Here is a 19,860-nt window from a genome sequence, read left to right as displayed (position 1 = left end):
CAGTAGAGAGCAGGGTTACAAATATACAGCAGCCAGTCAACTATACATCCCATTTCCTCCCACCTCCAAACAGATATTGGCAATATTCAATATGCTCCTCCCCCCTTCATTACCTAGAAGTAGGCAACAAAGATTACAGCTAATGACAGTCATGTTCTGGACATGAGTGAGCCTCCATTTTGTTTAATGTCATCAGAGTTATTTTAATTTTAAACTAATTTTTTACAATGTCAGACTCAATATCATCAGAACACCATCACACCTTTCCACAGCAGGGCTGCTGCTACTGCTGAGTAACACAGTGGTCATGTGTGTCACTTCTGATAATTTAAGTCTGACATTAGAAAGATTAATTTACGATGAAAATGACCCTCCAGGGACCAGTCCAGACACAGAATGATTCATAGTTGAAAAATTGGATCTCTCATTGTTTCAGAAGTTCTAATTAACTTTTCCAGCCATCAAAGGTAGTGGAAATAGATACACGGTGGACATTCCATTTATTTCAGCAGGATGGCCACAGGAAACTTGGAAGACCCTCTTCCCGTTCTGTGGTAGTATAACATAATATTTGGGACCTTGACTATCAGGAGACAACCTAGACCCAGAGCTAAGCTTGGGCAGAGCTTACAAAATTTACATTTGTAGCTGGTTCTCTTCCTATATAGATATAGCAGTGAAGGGCAAAGGATGTGGGTGAGCACTATTTTCCTAGTACAGAATTAAGCCTGCTAAATGCAAGGAGGCAGATCCTAAATTATCATAGTTCCCTTGACTTGGTGTGATGATTTACATCAACTGAGGAGCTGTCCAAAGCTTTTTTCTTAACGTTTTATATAGGAAACTAATAGGTGACTCAAGCCCCTGGTCCAGAATTCACCACAGTACCCGTAATGGTGCTGCTGCCACAGCTTTTCTAGTAAGTTCACAGGAGGAATTTGCAATTTAGGGTGTAATTTTTCAAGTGAGCCCATGGCTAGGTCTGTTCTAGAAACCTTTGTGTAAGCTCGTCTATAGATGCCTGATCCAGCAGGCAAGGTCTGAACAAGATCAGGCTCAGAAGTGAGTCTGATGGAAGAATGCCTATCATCTCCCACTTTGTGCATATCTCTGGGGCTTAGGAGACAGGATGCCTGGAATGGGGCCGGAGTGCGCATGTTCAAAAGCAGTAACATAGGCATCTAGGGAAGTCTTACTTCAAAAATGTAGACAGCAAGTGATTTTAGGTGCCTACAGCATTTGAGCTGAGTAGGGATTTTGTGACTCCCACTGGGGCCTGATTCTGGCAGCTAAGCACCTAATGTGTGAGTTAGGTGCCTAAATCCTTGTGTGAACCTAGGTGCTCAAATCCAGTGGTCCCTTTGAAAATGTTCCTTAGGCTCCCTTGAAAATCCCAGCCAAGGAGGTTGTTTACTATTTGCCAACAGTGAATTTGGCACTATACAAAATTATAAGATGATGTGGTCCTTAACCCAAAGAGCTATTATCCAAGTGTAAATGACTGTGCAAAGTGCAAAGCCACGGAGAATGAGAACTAGTGTAACTTGTGGTGGCATATGCCTAGTCAGTGCAATAGCACTGTTTGCAACAGGAGGTTTCAAACTTTTTGGGGTGTTGACCACATCTTAATAAATGGTCCATGAGACAATCTCCCCTCCCAAGCACAATCACATAGTAACTCTGGATGACCTGCTGCTGCAATTGTTTCTAGCAATTGCAGTAGCTAGACCACAGTTAAGGTTGCAACAGAATTATCTGTTTTGTGGGGTTTGTACCTGAGTGTCTGATCTTTTTATGAATGCTTTTTTGTAAACACGCCAAGGGGAATTTGGACCAAATTTCAGCCACTAGTTAATGTGTGTGGAATGATCTCCAGGGTGTGTGTTGTGTTTGTATGTTGTGGGTTTCTTAGGAAATTTGGGAAACTGGAACACTGGAAAATCCCGAAGTTTGGGATTTTTTGTTTTGTTTCATCTGTTTTTTTTTTTTTTCGTATAGTGCCCATTTGCTGCCCCCTGCTTCTGCCTGAGCACTACCATTGTGATGTCAGAGAGAATCAGCCACTAATCACTCTCTATCTCCAGTTCATTTGCATATGGGTTTCCACACTGAGATATTTGTACATTTGACTGTTGACCTTGGGTTATAAAACTCTAAATAGTTTTTGACTTACCCTCTCCCTGAAATCTCCCATGGATATTGAGGTCAGCTAGGGTACTCAGGGTAACAATCCCTAGATTCAAATGTCAAAGGGTTGCTAGTAGAGGATCTTTTAACACTGGAATTTATTCTCTGAGATCCACCAACAGAGTTTAACTATCTTTTTTTACTAAAGTGCCTATTACTGAGTTCTCTAAGTGCCGCACAATTAAAGATAGTGCTGAATGTGCACTATGCACTAATGACCTCATAGCCTACCTTGTTCCTGCTGTGCATGTTTGGCTCATCCTTCTCCCTGCTCCTTCTTTTCATCTTGCTGGTAGGAGTTCTAGTGCAGGGTTAATCAGCAAGGTGCTCAGAATGGAGGCTCTTATTGCTGTTAACAACAGTGTGGCTTAACTGGTGGGATTCTTTTTCCTTTGGAGTAGACAGTAAATCTCTGCTTGTAATATTCATGACTACAAGTTTCCTGATGGCTCTTGATTGGAAACTTGGCACTGCTGAAATTGGAGGACAGACTACTCTTGTGTGCTGCACTTCAAACAGCCACAGAACAGCTTCTCTGGAAAGGGAATTCAGTCACGTGTGTCAGATCCATCTGCACATGTAAAATATAAAAACTCTCTTGCTGAAATGTAAATACCAGAATGTTAGAACAAAGGGAAACACATGGACACTTGTATTCTTTAAACAATCTCCTTTGAGCAAGCCACAAAATACAACCATAATTCCCCTCATTTTACCAGTCAATTTCTATAATGAATCCCTCCATGATCCTGGTCAGTTAAGAGGAGCTATGGGTGGCTTTTTATGGGCTTCTCAAAACATATTGCTTGGGCTATTAGTGCCCATCAGTTCAGACCTACCCTTGTGGGGTGTCACTAGAACAGGAGAGACCTTCGTGAGTCCCTCTACAGATGAGTGAAGAAGGGATTCTTTGCACTTCCAGCCAGGGCCCAGGCTGGGATGTAGGTTGCATCTTCTTACCCGCACTAGCCTGTATCTTAGGCTTTGTCTACACCGCACAGCTTACAGCAGCACAGCAGTGCCACTAAAGCTTTGCCATGGTGAGGCACGCGGTGTAGCTTCTCTTTGTCGCCAGGGGAGAGCTCTCCTAATGGCAAAATAAAACCACCCCCAACATGGGGCGGTAGCTTCATTGGCGGGAGAGTGTCTCCTGCCGACAAAGTGCTGTCCACACAAGTTTTAATGCCAAAAGTGCATTAAAGTGTAGACATAGCCTTAAGCTGCCATGGCTCTGCTCCTCCTGCCTCTCTGGCTCCTGCATGCCTCTCTAGTTCCCCTCACTGAGCCCCTGAATTGGGCCTCTAAGCTCATTTGCTATAGAGCCCTTATTACCACAAATAACGAAATTCTACAGGCAAATGTGTTCTCTAAATGCCTTTCTGTGCAGAATTGTGCTTAGGTTGTCAGTTGCGTGTTCTCAATGATGCGGGTACCGATAGTAACTTAGGGCCAGATTTTCAAAGGTATTAAGGGACCCAAAGATGCAGATAGGTGCCCAGTGGGATTTTCAAAAGCACCTCACTGCCTAACGCTATTATACTAGACTGTGGAATTGCTGCAGGAGACTTTGGTGTTTGGTGCCCTTTTAAATGTCCCACTGTCTAGTCATGGGGAGAGTGGAAACCAGAAACCACAACAGCAAGAACAATGCAATGAGTTGGAGCAGAGATATTAATTGACAATGTAATAAGCAACAGAGCAAATGAATACCTTGGGCCATTTGTCATCAACCAATATGCAGTCAAAATTCTCTGCAGATGTGTTAAAGGAAACAATAGCTCCATGACAAAGTCCATCAATATCAAGGAGACTCCCTAATTTAATGACAAGTGAGATGATAGCTGTCTCTGGGGAAAAAAATCATTGTTTCCTACTAGAGCACCAACCATTGAGCAGAGTGTGCTATGCACTATATCGGGTGAATCTGGTGGCATAGGCACTGACAGGAGACCCTTGCACCATGCGTGCAGTGTTGAGCATCTCACTTGCTTAAAATGAATCAGGAAATCTTCCTAGATGCAGCACATCTATTCCTTTAATTTACCCATCAGAGTTTGAGCTGGTTGCGAAGAGGCAGTGAGGTGGGATACTTCTATTTCCTCTGTGTTCTAATATAGGGATTTTATGCCTTTCTCTTGGGGGATTGAGGGGAAATCTGGCTGCTACTGGTGGGCTGGCAAGTGCAAAATCCAACACCTGTGCTGCTAGATACTGTATGAACAGCAAGCAGCATGTGTGCCTCTCTGACTGGTGAGCCATCTGCAGTATGTCACATGTCATTTGCACTACTTGGGATGGAGTGGGAAGGGATCCATCTGAAAAAAGGTCCAGAGCAATGGTGCAATTAAGAGAGCGTGGCTTTTTTTTTTTTCACCCCTGCAATTTTTAAGTTCCATTTCTCATATTCCTTCTTCCTGCCAGGGGAGAGAAGGCTGAATCTTGATGCAATGAATATTCCATAGGTTATACCCAGTAATTTTCTGATGAATAATTTAGGCATGATTTACAATTTTGTTTAGTAGAACTGGATAATCTTTTGCTATTCACAAAGTACTATACAAGTGGGGAGTGAGTATTTCAGCTTTAAAGATGGTTGGAGAATTATTGTTGGTGAGTTGAAGTTGTTCTGGGGTTGACAAATAATGAATAGCATTCTTTCATTGCATTTGTATAGGTGCAAATGGGTGAAAAATCAAGCAAAAAGAGAATTCAATTTTATTTATTGTTAATTTTGACTTGCTTCAGCAAATGTTTTCTGGGAACCATTTTAACTTGCTCAATTTGTCTCTGTATAATGGGAAGCAGATACTGATCAGTCTGTTAATTGAGGCTAAGTTCTTTAATGAGTTTCAATAGTTCTAGTCATTATTGCTGATACAGTACACTGAACGCTGGGAGTTGGGATTTGAACATTATTAGTACATAAAACCTGAACAACTGCACGGTTTCTGTACAGTGAATTTGCTAGTTGTCTACCTCTTCCCTCCTGTGTGTACATGGAAAGATGCAAAATAATAGCTACACATGACATTAAATTAAGAAATGCACAGAAGCTATTTTATTGGTTTGCGGGTTTTTTAATTTTTTTTTTTTTTGTAAATCATATGACACCTTCTAAATAGGACATAAAGGATAATGAATGGCCCTGTAATTCAGCTGTTGTAATTCACTTACAGGGCTCTGCTGACACTGAACCACAGGAAATAAATGGTAGCAGATCCCTGGATGTGAATTAAAGCAATATGTTTATTTAGGGTCACCTTGTCTCTTTCATTTATTTGTTTTATTGTAAATGCCGATAAACAACAAAAGCTTATGTAACAAGTATGATGCACAGAACAAGAGCTATAATAGGTGCAACTCACCATATGTAGAGTATGTGTATAACCTTTCTTTTTAATGGTAGGTGTAGTTGATATATGGTATAGTACCATATGTATATAGTACACACTACATGAGATTTTTAGGATCAGTTGTAGAATAATGTGGTATATTGCATGTATTTTGCAACTGTAACCTTTTCTCCTGAAATATACCCAGGAAATCATTTCAGCTCTGACTATTTCTAACATTCCAAACATCTGATCAACTTTCAAACAGGCACTGCTTATTTATTTATTTATTTACTTATTTGCCACAAAAATGAGTCCTGCTTTTAAACCCATAGTGGAATTTCTCTCCCCAAATTGTACTGGTCCAAAGTTCAGGGGTAAGAATATTTTTTTCTTGGACAAGTGACACTTCACAGCCTGATGTTTCATGAAGCATACTGGCCAGAAACTGTTGCTTTATAATATGCGGCAGCTGTGAATCCATCCTCACCCTATTATAAGTGAACCATCCTAGCCTGCAATGAGACATCAGACCTTAATGTCATGACTCTTGCCTCTCAGAAAGGAAAAGCTTTTTTTCCCTATCATTAAAAGAGGTTTTTAAAATGAACTAGTCCTAATGTTTCTCCTTTCGCAGGTCTGTACCACTGGGTTCATGGTTCAGGTACTTAGGCAGCTCAGCTTTATAGGCAGAGGGATACAGAAATTTAGTACTGATGAAATGTTTAAAAGGTCTATAATTTCAAAAATGATGTATAGTGCTGTAAACATACCAGGCCACATTCTGGTCAAATTTATACCCAGTGACTTTTAGTCTTGCTGACTTTAATAGAGTTATGGTGGCTATTAGTCAAGGCAAAATGCCCTATACAGTAACTCCTCGCTTAACGTTGTAGTTATGTTCCTGAAAAATGTGACTTTAAGTGAAACGATGTTAAGTGAATTCAATTTCCCCATAAGAATTAATGTAAATGGTGGGGGTTAGGCTCCAGGGAAATTTTTTTCACCAGAAAAAAAACTATATATTACACATTTTAAACAAACAATTTAATACTGGTACACAGTGATGATGATTGTGAAGCTTGGTTGAGGTGGTGGAGTCAGAGGGTGGGATATTTCCCCAGGGAATGCCTTACTGCTAAATGATGAACTAGCACTCGGCTGAGCCCTCAAGGGTTAACATATTGTTGTTAATGTAGCCTCTCACACAAGGCAGCATGAACACGAGGGAGGGGAGACAGCATAGCAGACAGAGACAGACACACACCGTGTGTGTGGGAGAGAGAGAGAGAGATGCACACTGCCCCTTTAAGTAAGCTAACCCACTCTTAAGTGCATTGTCTTTTTAAGTGGATCAGGAAGTTGAGACAGCAGCTGCTGCCCCAAGCTCTCTCTGTCTCTCTTCGTCGATGTCCCCTCCCTGCTCTGTATGGAGAAGGGGTAAGTGGGATGCAGGGGCGAGGGGGACACCCTGACATTAGCCCCCCCCTTTCCTTCCTGCACAGCAAGCAGGAGTCTCTGGGAGCAGCTCCAAGGCAGAGGGCAGGAGCAGCACATGGCAGTGGGGGGAGGCACAGCTGAACTGCCGATTGATAGCCTGCAATTGGTAGCCTGCTGGGCAGCTGCAGCACAGGGAACTTGGGAGCGGGGGTCTGATAGGGGGAGCTGATAGGGGGCTGCCGGTCCACCCTCGTTACAAGCCCCACCAGCTAGCTGCAACAGGCTGCTCTTACTGCAAGCAGTGGACAAAGAAGGCGGCTGCCAAATGACGTTAGAAGGGAGCATTGCACAACTTTAAACGAGCATGTTCCTAATTGATAGCAACATAACAACAAAATAACGTTAACCAGGACAACTTTAAGGGAGGAGTTACTGTATTGGCAAAAGTTTGAGATGCTCAGGCACTATGTCAACAAATCATGTATAGTATAAACTCTGTCTGTCTGTGTCTCAAACACACACACACCCCTCCACTCTTTAATAGTTTTATTTTATGACATTTATTGTGAGATTTGGAGGACTTTGTACATAACAGTAGAAGTGGAGAAATGGATTTTTCATTTCATGGGAAATTCTGTACCAAAATGGAATGAAAACACAACTGAGAAATTTCCCACAGAACAAAAGTTCAATAAAACTGAAACGTTTTGTTCCTATTTTGACCTTTAAAAACTGTTCTTCTTTAAAAACAATGAAATTACTTTCAAAACAACTTTTCAAAATGAAAATTGAAATGCTCCATTCCCATGTTAAAACAGGACAATTTGACATCATTGAAATACTTCGTTTTATTTTCCTAACCAAAATTTTGTCAGTTGACACATTTTCCAACACACTTAGATTTTGATGAAAATGACATTTTTCATTGAAACTATTTCAGCAAATTTTTCTGACCACCTCCACAGAACATCCTTGGGGTATAGGGCATGTAGACAAAAACTGCTCAGTATAGTTCCATGCACTAATCTTTCAAGATCTTGAAATGTTAGTCTTCATTCTTTTTCAGAGTGCAGACAGTGTGCAGGGTCGTCAGGACCCCTAGGGCCCAGATCATCCTCTTCAGTATATCATTAACCCCTATTAAAATTAATTGTATTTAGATACAATGAAGCTATGGGAGTTATTTATATCTTGCGGGAAGAGAAATACACCACTGGGTTCCATTCCTAACTCTCTCACTAACTATGCCTCAGTTTCCTTACCTGCAAATTAATCATCATAATATTTACAAAAAGAAGAACAGGAGGACTTGTGGCACCTTAGAGACTAACAAATTTATTAGAGCATAAGCTTTCGTGGACTACAGCCCACTTCTTCGGATGCATATAGAATGGAACATATATTGAGGAGATATATATACACACACAGACAGAGAGCATAAACAGGTGGGAGTTGTCTTACCACCTCTGAGAGGCCAATTAATTAAGAGAAAACAAACTTTTGAAGTGATAATCAAGCTAGCTCAGTACAGACAGTTAGATAACAAGTGTGAGAATACTTACAAGGCGAGATAGATTCAATGTTTGTAATGGCTCAGCCATTCCCAGTCTTTATTCAAACCGGAGTTGATTGTGTCTAGTTTGCATATCAATTCTAGCTCAGCAGTTTCTCGTTGGAGTCTGTTTTTGAAGTTTTTCTGTTGTAATATAGCCACCCGCAGGTCTGTCACTGAATGACCAGACAGGTTAAAGTGTTCTCCCACTGGTTTTTGAGTATTTTGATTCCTGATGTCAGATTTGTGTCCATTAATTCTTTTGCGTAGAGACTGTCCGGTTTGGCCAATGTACATGGCAGAGGGGCATTGCTGGCACATGATGGCATATATCACATTGGTAGATGTGCAGGTGAACGAGCCCCTGATGGTATGGCTGATGTGATTAGGTCCTATGATGATGTCACTGGAATAGATATGTGGACAGAGTTGGCATCGGGGTTTGTTACAAGGATAGGTTCCTGGGTTAGTGGTTTTGTTCAGTGATGTGTGGTTGCTGGTGAGTATTTGCTTTAGGTTCGGGGGTTGTCTGTAAGCGAGGACAGGTCTGTCTCCCAAGATCTGTGAGAGTAAAGGATCATCTTTCAGGATAGGTTGTAGATCTCTGATGATGCGCTGGAGAGGTTTTAGTTGGGGGCTGAAGGTGACAGCTAGTGGTGTTCTGTTATTTTCTTTGTTGGGCCTGTCTTGTAGGAGGTGACTTCTGGGTACTCATCTGGCTCTGTCAATCTGTTTTTTCACTTCAGCAGGTGGGTATTGTAGTTTTAAGAATGCTTGATAGAGATCTTGTAGGTGCTTGTCTCTATCCAAGGGATTGGAGCAAATGCGGTTATATCTTAGGGCTTGGCTGTAGACAATGGATCGTGTGGTGTGTCCTGGATGGAAGCTGGAGGCATGTAGGTAAGTGTAGCGGTCAGTAGGTTTCCGATATAGGGTGGTATTTATGTGACCATCGCTTATTAGCACAGTAGTGTCCAGGAAATGGACCGCTTGTGTGGATTGATCTAGGCTGAGGTTGATGGTGGGATGGAAATTATTGAAATCATGGTGAAATTCCTCAAGGGCTTCTTTTCCATGGGTCCAGATGATGAAGATGTCATCAATGTAGCGCAAGTAGAGTAGGGGCGTTAGGGGACGAGAGCTAAGGAAGCGTTGTTCTAAGTCAGCCATAAAAATGTTGGCATATTGTGGGGCCATGCGGGTACCCATAGCAGTGCCGCTGACTTGAAGGTATATATTGTCCCCAAATGTGAAATAGTTGTGGGTGAGGACAAAATCACAAAGTTCAGCCACCAGGTTAGCTGTGACATTATCAGGGATACTGTTCCTGATAGCTTGTAGTCCATCTTTGTGTGGAATATTGGTGTAGAGGGCTTCTACGTCCATAGTGGCCAGGATGGTGTTTTCTGGAAGATCACCGATGGATTGTAGTTTTGACAGAGCCAGACGAGTACCCAGAAGTCACCTCCTACAAGACAGGCCCAACAAAGAAAATAACAGAACACCACTAGCTGTCACCTTCAGCCCCCAACTAAAACCTCTCCAGCGCATCATCAGAGATCTACAACCTATCCTGAAAGATGATCCTTTACTCTCACAGATCTTGGGAGACAGACCTGTCCTCGCTTACAGACAACCCCCGAACCTAAAGCAAATACTCACCAGCAACCACACATCACTGAACAAAACCACTAACCCAGGAACCTATCCTTGTAACAAACCCCGATGCCAACTCTGTCCACATATCTATTCCAGTGACATCATCATAGGACCTAATCACATCAGCCATACCATCAGGGGCTCGTTCACCTGCACATCTACCAATGTGATATATGCCATCATGTGCCAGCAATGCCCCTCTGCCATGTACATTGGCCAAACCGGACAGTCTCTACGCAAAAGAATTAATGGACACAAATCTGACATCAGGAATCAAAATACTCAAAAACCAGTGGGAGAACACTTTAACCTGTCTGGTCATTCAGTGACAGACCTGCGGGTGGCTATATTACAACAGAAAAACTTCAAAAACAGACTCCAACGAGAAACTGCTGAGCTAGAATTGATATGCAAACTAGACACAATCAACTCCGGTTTGAATAAAGACTGGGAATGGCTGAGCCATTACAAACATTGAATCTATCTCGCCTTGTAAGTATTCTCACACTTGTTATCTAACTGTCTGTACTGAGCTAGCTTGATTATCACTTCAAAAGTTTGTTTTCTCTTAATTAATTGGCCTCTCAGAGGTGGTAAGACAACTCCCACCTGTTTATGCTCTCTGTCTGTGTGTGTATATATATCTCCTCAATATATGTTCCATTCTATATGCATCCGAAGAAGTGGGCTGTAGTCCACGAAAGCTTATGCTCTAATAAATTTGTTAGTCTCTAAGGTGCCACAAGTCCTCCTGTTCTTCTTTTTGCGGATACAGACTAACACGGCTGCTACTCTGAAACTTTTCATAATATTTACATCTTCCTCAGAGGCTGAATGAATTATTGTCCATCAAGCTAGGATGAAAGCTGTGATAGAAATGCAAATTGCTGTTAGGAGAGAAAGTGTCATGGTCCATGCCCCAAGGTTTTTATAATCTAAACCTGTTATTTGAACGTACCATCACACAAAGCCATGCCAGTAAACCTCAATTATCAGGTTGCTTTCCGGAGACTTTTACAGCCTTGCCCTCCTTTTTCGTATATTTCTATGCATTTATTTTTGAGTTTCAGTGAACAAGCCCTAGCAAGCAACAAAAGAACTTTTGCCCCTTGATGTGAAATAATGGAAGTTTTTTTTCCCATTGTACATTTTATGACAACATAAAACTTCATGACATTTATAGAAGTATGTGTCATGAAGCAAATGGCTTGTTAGTTTTTATTTTAGTAGACACATTCATACACAAATAATATTCTATCTTTGTCATAAGTTTGTGAATTATGCAAAGATGTTATATGATGTTGCCATCCTCGGAGCCGGAAGTACCTTTGGAGAGAGTAATTGAGAAAGGTCTGATTTGGAGTTCAGTACGGTACTCAAATGACCTGTATCACAAATGGATGTAGAAGCAAATTTGAGCAAGTCATTTAACTTCTTTGTTTCTCAGTGTAAGCATCTGTAAAAACAGGTCCAGTAATTCTTACTGTACCTAAGTTACAGGGATGGTATGAGGCTTAGTTATTCCTGACGTGCATTGTGAACCACTGCTGAGAGATGCACTAGGAACATATTATTGAATATTTAATAATTGTAAGCATCAGAACTTGTTGTTTATCCAAATGCTAAGACTTTTGATATTCACCCATCTATATTAATGACCTCAGCTCAATTTTGGGCAAGACAGGAAGCATGCAAATGCAAAGATATTTGGATACTAGCCATTGGCTCTAGTGGCTAATCTAAAGGATAGATGGGTAGGTAGACAGAGATAAGTAAAAAGGGGATGTGCACATGACCCCCAGCACTCAAAAGCTGAATTTTTCTTCTCATTTGAAAGACAATACAGCCAGCCCCAAGAGTGCTCCATAGCATCACACTGGGGCACAGGTTCAGTACCAGTAAATTTCCCTCTGTTCCTGCAGGCTGCTTTCTGCTCTGCGGGATGTAGTGCACAAGTAACACCAAGGACCTGTCTAAAGATACCCCTTCTTATAAGACTGTAGGAATTTTAAGGCTCTAGGACTAAAGGGAGAGGATTCCGTTTCTTTTGTCAGAAGACAGCTATTAAGTAGTCATTTGACATGATTAGATGGTTAATCATGAGTGCTCTGCATTATAGTGAAACCTGTACTTATGGCCACCTGCTATCTGCAGTCACCAGTGTTAATAACTGGTGAAATCTCAGTCCCCATGACATTTCCTATGCTTTACATAACACTTCACTCTCTAATAGGCAGCCACCTGGCTAACACACTTCTGGCCACCTGTAGACCTGTCCAGCTGTGTAAATTGCATTGCAATCAACCTGCTAAGGCAGCTGGAAAGGGAAGCCAATTTGAGATTGTGAATTATTTTGTAACACATTTTAAATTCTTTGACTTTTAAATTGCAAACAAAGTCATTTTATTTGACCTTTTAAATATTTTGTTATAAAACTTACATAAGTGCTTTAGCAATACATATGCGGAAAGTCTGCATGGTGTATTCGTAGTATGTGACCACCTGTTACAATGGCCAAAAAACCTGGAGTCCCTATGGTGTCCATTATTAACATGTTTCACTGTAATCCATTAATGGCATCTCTGGCCAAATTCCCAGCAGATATGTCTCTGGGGTTACGTACAATGACAAACTTATGATTTCAAAAGTGTATGTTCCAAGCATTCCGCAGGCATTCTATACTTTGGTGCAAAACCAGCATCTGTGCTAGTATGAACTTTTCTCTTGGCAGCTTATCCAGCACAAGTGATTAATTGGTCACTACATCATTCAGCTTCATTGGGTTGTACAATCTGAACACTATTTCCTACAGCCATTCTTGAGCTCCGAAATGAGGGGTAGATTATAGCTGCATATTTCCTGATCCACTTGAATAAGGTCTCATGGAGTTCATGCTGTAAGTTCCTGATCCTGCAGACCATGTAAGCATGTGCTTAACTTTAACCATTTGAGTAGCTGCACTGAAGCTAACCGGAACTAAATATTTTGCTGGCTAAGGGCCTCACTTCCACTTCACAATCTTGGAACGAATCACAGGGACAACGTTTTGGTTTGATCAGATTTGAAAGTACATTTTGTGTCTCTACTTCATTTGATTATAACTTTTATTTCACTGGGCTCTCCAGTATAGATCTGGGTATATTCATCCTGTTTCTACTGTCTTCATGACACTTAAACCAAAAAAACAAAATGCATTTGGTGGCTGCATGCTTATGTACAGTAGTTGGCCCAATCACGTTGAACATGTGCAGATGACCAGTTAAGTATACTTATTGCATATCTGGATGAAAATATGCTGTTTCATGGCTAATTTTATTGAAAATTATTTTTCTGAATAAATACAATAGTTAAATGATGACTATTTATTCGCAAAACCCTGGACACTTAAGACATTTTAAAATACAAGCTCCATCATAGTTTTTTCTGTAATCGCTTCATCCATTTCCTAAGGCTAACTTGACCCTGATTGAACTGCAAAAGAAAAACAACTTTTCCAGGCATCATATGACACCAGTTCCAATATGTTGGTGATACTACTGAAACTGAGCAAAAGAGGCAAGCAACGTGTATGCAAAACAGATGTTGTACTTACTGACCTTCACTCATCGAAAGCTTATTACAAGACTGCTCTTCCAGGCACTGGAGGTTCGCATGCTGTACAAGTGGGTGACAATTGCTGCCAGGAAATCTGACTCCTTTGGAAGAAATCTGAACTCATTTTGAAAAGGAAAATGTTGCTTAAGGTGGCTTTAAATATTTGATACCTGTAGAATTACACTATGCTCTGCACTGCTTGCTGATCAGTTGCTAGGTGAAATTCAAGGTATTCTACTGGCTCCTGTTTTCAGAGATCAGAATGAAATACAATTGCTTTGCAGACTACCTCCCTGCATCCACCTTACCACACTCACCAGATCCTATGGGCCAGACTGTGATCTCAGTGATATTGATATAAATCTGGAGTAACTCCACTGAACAGAATTAAGCTGATGTAGGTGACATCAGACTCAGGTCTTCTGAAATCAGTATTCCAACAATGATGCTTTTGAGGACTGGTTGTAGGGTGATCTCAGTGGCAGGCCCACATTTCTAGAAACTCTTCCCAGCATCAAACTTGACAAGGAAAGCAAAATGCTCCTTTTTGGCCAGATCTTCCCAGCAGATTAAGGTCTGGTTTCTCAGCTGACTGGTAAATCTGTGGGGAGCAGAGGAACATGGTGTTTGGTCTCTCTAACTAAATCTTGAATGGCTTGATTTGTGCTTTATAAGGTGCTCAGAAACCAGTAAATTAGGATGAAGCCTTTTGATGCCCACAAATAGTGATTGGAAGTGCTAGGCTAAATCACTGCTCTAAATGTTATGAAACTCTAGGAACTGTGTCAGACATATATATTGCTCATTAAGATGCAAAAATTTTCGATTAATAATAATTATTTTAAATTAATATACAAATAGCCTGGAATCTGTTTATTGGAGGCCAGATCACGAAGTCTTTATTCAGTCCTTACAAATTCACTGTAAAAGGTATTTTAATATGTACAGTTTTGCATTAAAACCAGATAAAATTTTGTTTTGGTGTATTAAAACCAGAGATGCACTTCAATGGCAATTTTGTTTGAGTAAGGGTGGAGTGAAGCCTATGGCCAAGATTTAAAAAAGTGACTAGTTATTTTGGGTGCTTCAACTTTTTGTTGCCCAACTTGACACCTTCTGAAGAGACCAGATTTGCAGAAAGTGTGAAGCCACCCATGCTTTGAAAATCAGGTCCGTTTGAGGTGTCTCAAGATGGCCACTCAAAACCACTAGCCAATTTTTAAAATCTTGGCCTATAGGATCTGACCCTTTAAGGAGATCTCAGTTTACACCTGTATCAACACTCCATCCACAAGCCAATACGCTGCTTGATTACAATTAGGGTGACCAGACGTCCCGATAAAATCGGGACCGTCCCGATATTTAGGTATGTGTCCCGCGTCCCGATTGATCTTCAGTCGGGACGCTGCACTCCGCTTTTTTTTTTTTTTTTTTTTTTTTTCTCTGTCGGCAGCACTCAGCTGTTCTCGGCTTTTTTTTTTTTCTTCCCCTCTGACTGCCGGCAGCACTCAGCTGTTCTCTGTTGGTTTTTTTCCCCGCTCCTAAAAACCAGAGGCTGAAGGTATGCATACCTAAGGAAGGGTAAGCATAATCTCCACTGATTGCCTGCAGCCCTGGGCTGTTCTCAGCTCCCGCCCCCGACTGCCGGCAGCACTGGGTCACAGTAGGGAATTGGGAGAGGGAGCTGTTTGTGTCCTTACACCGGCAGCACTTGGTGTTTTGGTTTTTTTTGCTCCGCCAGTGACCCCCCCCCCCCCTTGTGTCCCGATATTTTCTTCCTGTCATCTGGTCACCCTAATTACAATACTTTATATCAGTACAAACAGACATGTGTAGAAAACTCACACAAGGGGAGAAAAAAGGGGATGGTGGTCCTTAATCTACCATAAAACCCCACCCAAAGAACTTCACCACATCACACTGACTATATAAATGTATACGCCAATGAAAAATAACATTCTAGACGTTTCAAGGAATTTTTCCCCCTAAAAAAAAGCAGCTTTCAGTAAAATACTGAAAATAAAGGAGTTGGCAGAGAAACTCTGGCAGACAGTACCACAATAAAGTAATAAATTTGCAAAGGAAAAAAAGACTCCAAACAAAACATACTGCCCCAAAGACCTGCTTGATACATATAGACAGCCAATAATCCAACACTGCAAGGCCTAATCTCCAGCTGGCTTCATCCGCAGATAATGATGCTCAGCACACTGCAGGATGGGGCCCTAAAAGACCTAAGCAGATAGACCTGTGTTTAAAAAAAATCATTGCCATAATCAAATCCTCAAACTGTCATAGGTTTGAAAGCCTGAAAGTAGAGCTTTGCAATTGTTTCATGATGAAACAGGGAGCCAGTGAAGGGCTGCATGACTGATGTAATATGTGCTCATTTCTAAAGGTGCCAGAGATCACTCATGCTGTTGCTGCATTCTGAACCAAATGCATTTTCTGTAATGATGATGTTGGCAGAACTGCAAGCAACGAATTATGATAATCCAGTCTAAATGTTATTAAATCATGTACAACTGTTTTCAGATCAGCAAGGGGCCCAGCAAGATTTAATCCAAGCAATGTGTGTAAGATAGTAAAAAGCTATTTCAATAGCATTTTAATATGTTAGGCTTTCAGATCTCTTTTGACAAGCATAGCTCCCTGATTTTTCACAGATGTATATTATGGGAATAATAGATCATCTGTGACACTTCAGAGGAGTGAAGTTCTGGAACAGCCTTCCAAGGGGAGCAGTGGGGGCAAAAGACATATCTGGCTTCAAGACTGAGCTTCATAAATTTATGGAGGGGATGGTATGATGGGATAGCCTAATTTTGGCAATTAATTGATCTTTGACTATTAGCGGTAATATATGCCCAATGGTCTGTGATAGGATGTTAGATGGGGTGGGATCTGAGTTACTACAGAGAATTCTTTCCTGGGTGAGTCTTGCCCACATCCTCAGGGTTTAGCTGATCGCCATATTTGGGGTCGGGAAGGAATTTTCCTCCAGGGCAGATTCGCAGAGGCCCTGGGGTTTCTTCACCTTCCTCTGCACCGTGGGGCAAGGATCACATGCTGGAGGATTCTCTGCACCTTGAAGTCTTTAAACCATGATTTGAGGTCTTCTGTATCAAACCCCTAACCTATGTCTGAGCTATTGGAGTGGGTGGGTGAGATTTTCTGGCCTGCGTTGTGCAGGAGGTCAGACTAGAAAATCATAATGGGCCCTTCTGACCTTAAAGTCTATGATTCTACGATTCTATGATTTAAGTAACTAATTATTACTTTCAAGGATAAACAAAAAAAATCCTCAGTTCTACTTAGAATATAATTCAGAATTCCTTCTGCCTTGAAACAACTAAACATAATGACCTGACAAAGGAGAGATACAAAAGAAAGATGTGAAGAAACTGTGTGTAATGTTCTTAGAGGTGACACAGTTAAAGTGACACCCTCAATTTAAAAATTACACTTCTGTCTGCAAATGTTTTACCCACAATTGCTACAAGTAACATCTAGGATCATTATAACAGAAAGAGAATAGAGAAACATAATTTTTCATTAGACCAAACATTGTGCATTGCCAGTTTCTCCTGATTCTCACTTAGGTCTTGCACCAGCAACCACTTATGCACTTGGTTCACTTTGCACACATGGAGTAGTCCCATGAAGTCCAATAGGACTATTTATGTTATACAAGCTAAGCAGTGAGTAAATGCTTCACTGGATTGGTGCCTTAATCAGTATCCCCTGTTTATGCACATCACACAGCAGTGGGAGATAGAAAAACTTTAAAAAAATATTAAAATTGTGCCTATACAGCATGAAAATCAGCAGAAGGACCAAGCAGCAGTTGTGGTATTTGAAACTATTTTTAAATCTTTTTTGTAATTGACTAAATTTAAAGCTGATGGTGTCTTTAATATACTAGTATTTTACCTTTGACAATTAACTTTAGCAGCCAATTTTTAATCAGAATTATAACTACATTTTGGCCAGAAAGTTGGTTAGATTATCTTTAGTCAGTGACCAGAGAAAACCTGTTGTATTATTCTTCCAAAACAGCAAATGCTCTATATAATGGAAGATGTGTAAACCCTACTGACAAGCACAACCTTATAGTTTGCACAGCTGCAAAAAGCCAACAGCACATTTAATTGCTACATGTAGTAAGCTTGTAAATGAGCAAGTACCAAACTTTATGGCTTGGTACTCAATGATTGATTGACACCAAAATGTAAACAAGCAGACAAACTAAAGGGGTAAAACTTAAACTAGGTCTGTGCAGTCTCTGAGAAGTCAAAATACTCTTTCACATGAGGACCTCAGACATGGACATCCTCAGATGGAGCAACTAGAAATGTGTAAGAGAATCTCACCTTTGTATTTTTTAAAACATAAATTGCTTGCCTTTCCCCGCACAAAGATAGCCTTGAAACTGATAGGTCTGTCAGAAATGAGCAAGGAGGTGGAATCCAGTTTCGCAAAAGGAAGCGGGGATGAAGGGAACCTAGAGATACACATCCATGCAGTGCAAACATTTACTTGTACACACATGTGTGCATGCACACACACAACACACACTATGTAAATAAGTCATTTATAGCAAATAACTTAAAGAATCATCTCACTCAAACCTCCTTAGGCTGGCCCTATGTATGGAAATTTGATAATGATGGATGAGAATGTTACATTTGGAGTAGCAAAAAATTGTTCTGCATATCCAGCCTTTAGAATGTTTACTTTTCTGCTTGCTTTCCCTGTTAGGTCAAGGCAGAGAGAGAGAGAGGTGTGTGTGTGCCCTGACAGGCATAGGTCCTAGGAATCATTCTCAGTCTTTGCCTCCCATTGCCCAATCTCCTCTGCCTTGACCTGACAGAGAAAGCAAGCAGAAGTGTAGACATTCTAAAGGCTTTGTGGCCCAGCGTTAGCCATCAGGCAGGTCCCTAGGTTTGGGAAATAGGGCCATGAAATCTCCACATTTCCAAGTTATTTTAGCTTATTTATCTGGTCAGTGCCTGTCTATACTCTGGGCAGCTTGTGCTTGTCTCAAGGTATTTGGGTTTGTTAATCTGATCAGTGCCAGTACATTCCTGGCTTCTCTGTCCACCTGCTGACTCCCTAGTGCTACCCTTCTGGTGCTCTGTCCATCTGTTAAGAATTTACTTACAAAGTGCATTAAATAAATCATTTTTAGTATGACTTTGTGTGTGTGAGGAGAGGGAGAGGAGGTCTTGGTCCCCAGATTTCTGAAATAATAATTCATAATATATAATACATAATAAATTAATATCCCTTTAGAAATTATTCTGTGATGTCTTTAATTTTATCTTTAGCTGACTATTCACAGAATGCTACGTCACTCAAAATATAGTATCTCAGGATTCAGATTCTGTACTTTTAGGTGGTAATTTTATTATTTGTTGACATGTTACCCTGATATGAGGAGTCATGAGAAAATCCTCAGAGTGCATGGGTGTAACAGTATCTGACCCCCAGTCATTGCAGAAATAAATTCAGATATAGAATCTAACAAAACCTTCTATTTACATATCACCTGTTATTAAAGAAGACTAACTTATAGCACTGGTTAGAAATTTTGTTTCTGACATTTTGTTGAAAATTTCAGCTGAAAACAACAACAAAAGAAGCAAAAAAGCAGTTTGGGTTTTTTTTGGTTTTCTGATGGAAAAATTGAAAAAAAGTTTGAGGCAAGCAGACACTTTTTTATGAAAATTGCAGTTTAGCTGAAAACCTAATTTTCCATTCGAGTAAAAAGTTTCACAATAATAAAAAGTCCTAATAATCTGGGAGTTTGGGGCAGCAAACAGGCTGAAATGAGGGATCAGATTTGGGTTAGATACAAATCTTGGTGTAGGATACTGGCTTCATCTACATATGCTTAAAGGAAGTAACTCAAATACATGGAGGCCTAGACCTCTTTTCCCCAAACATTTTGGAAGAGGGGAATATGTGGATGGAGATGGTAAGGAATGCAGGCGTTCTCAAACATGGTACAGTGAAGGTGCCTTATCCAGGCGCAGTCTGCTGCTCCATTGCAATCAGTCTGTCAAGGAAGTTGGAGGGGAAGGGGAGGGGAGC

The sequence above is a fragment of the Chrysemys picta genome, chromosome 8 (genome assembly GCF_011386835.1).
Source record: "Chrysemys picta bellii isolate R12L10 chromosome 8, ASM1138683v2, whole genome shotgun sequence".
Taxonomy (NCBI): domain Eukaryota; kingdom Metazoa; phylum Chordata; order Testudines; family Emydidae; genus Chrysemys; species Chrysemys picta.
The sequence above is the reverse complement of the archived record's forward strand: the minus strand, read 5'-3'. Positions refer to the sequence as shown.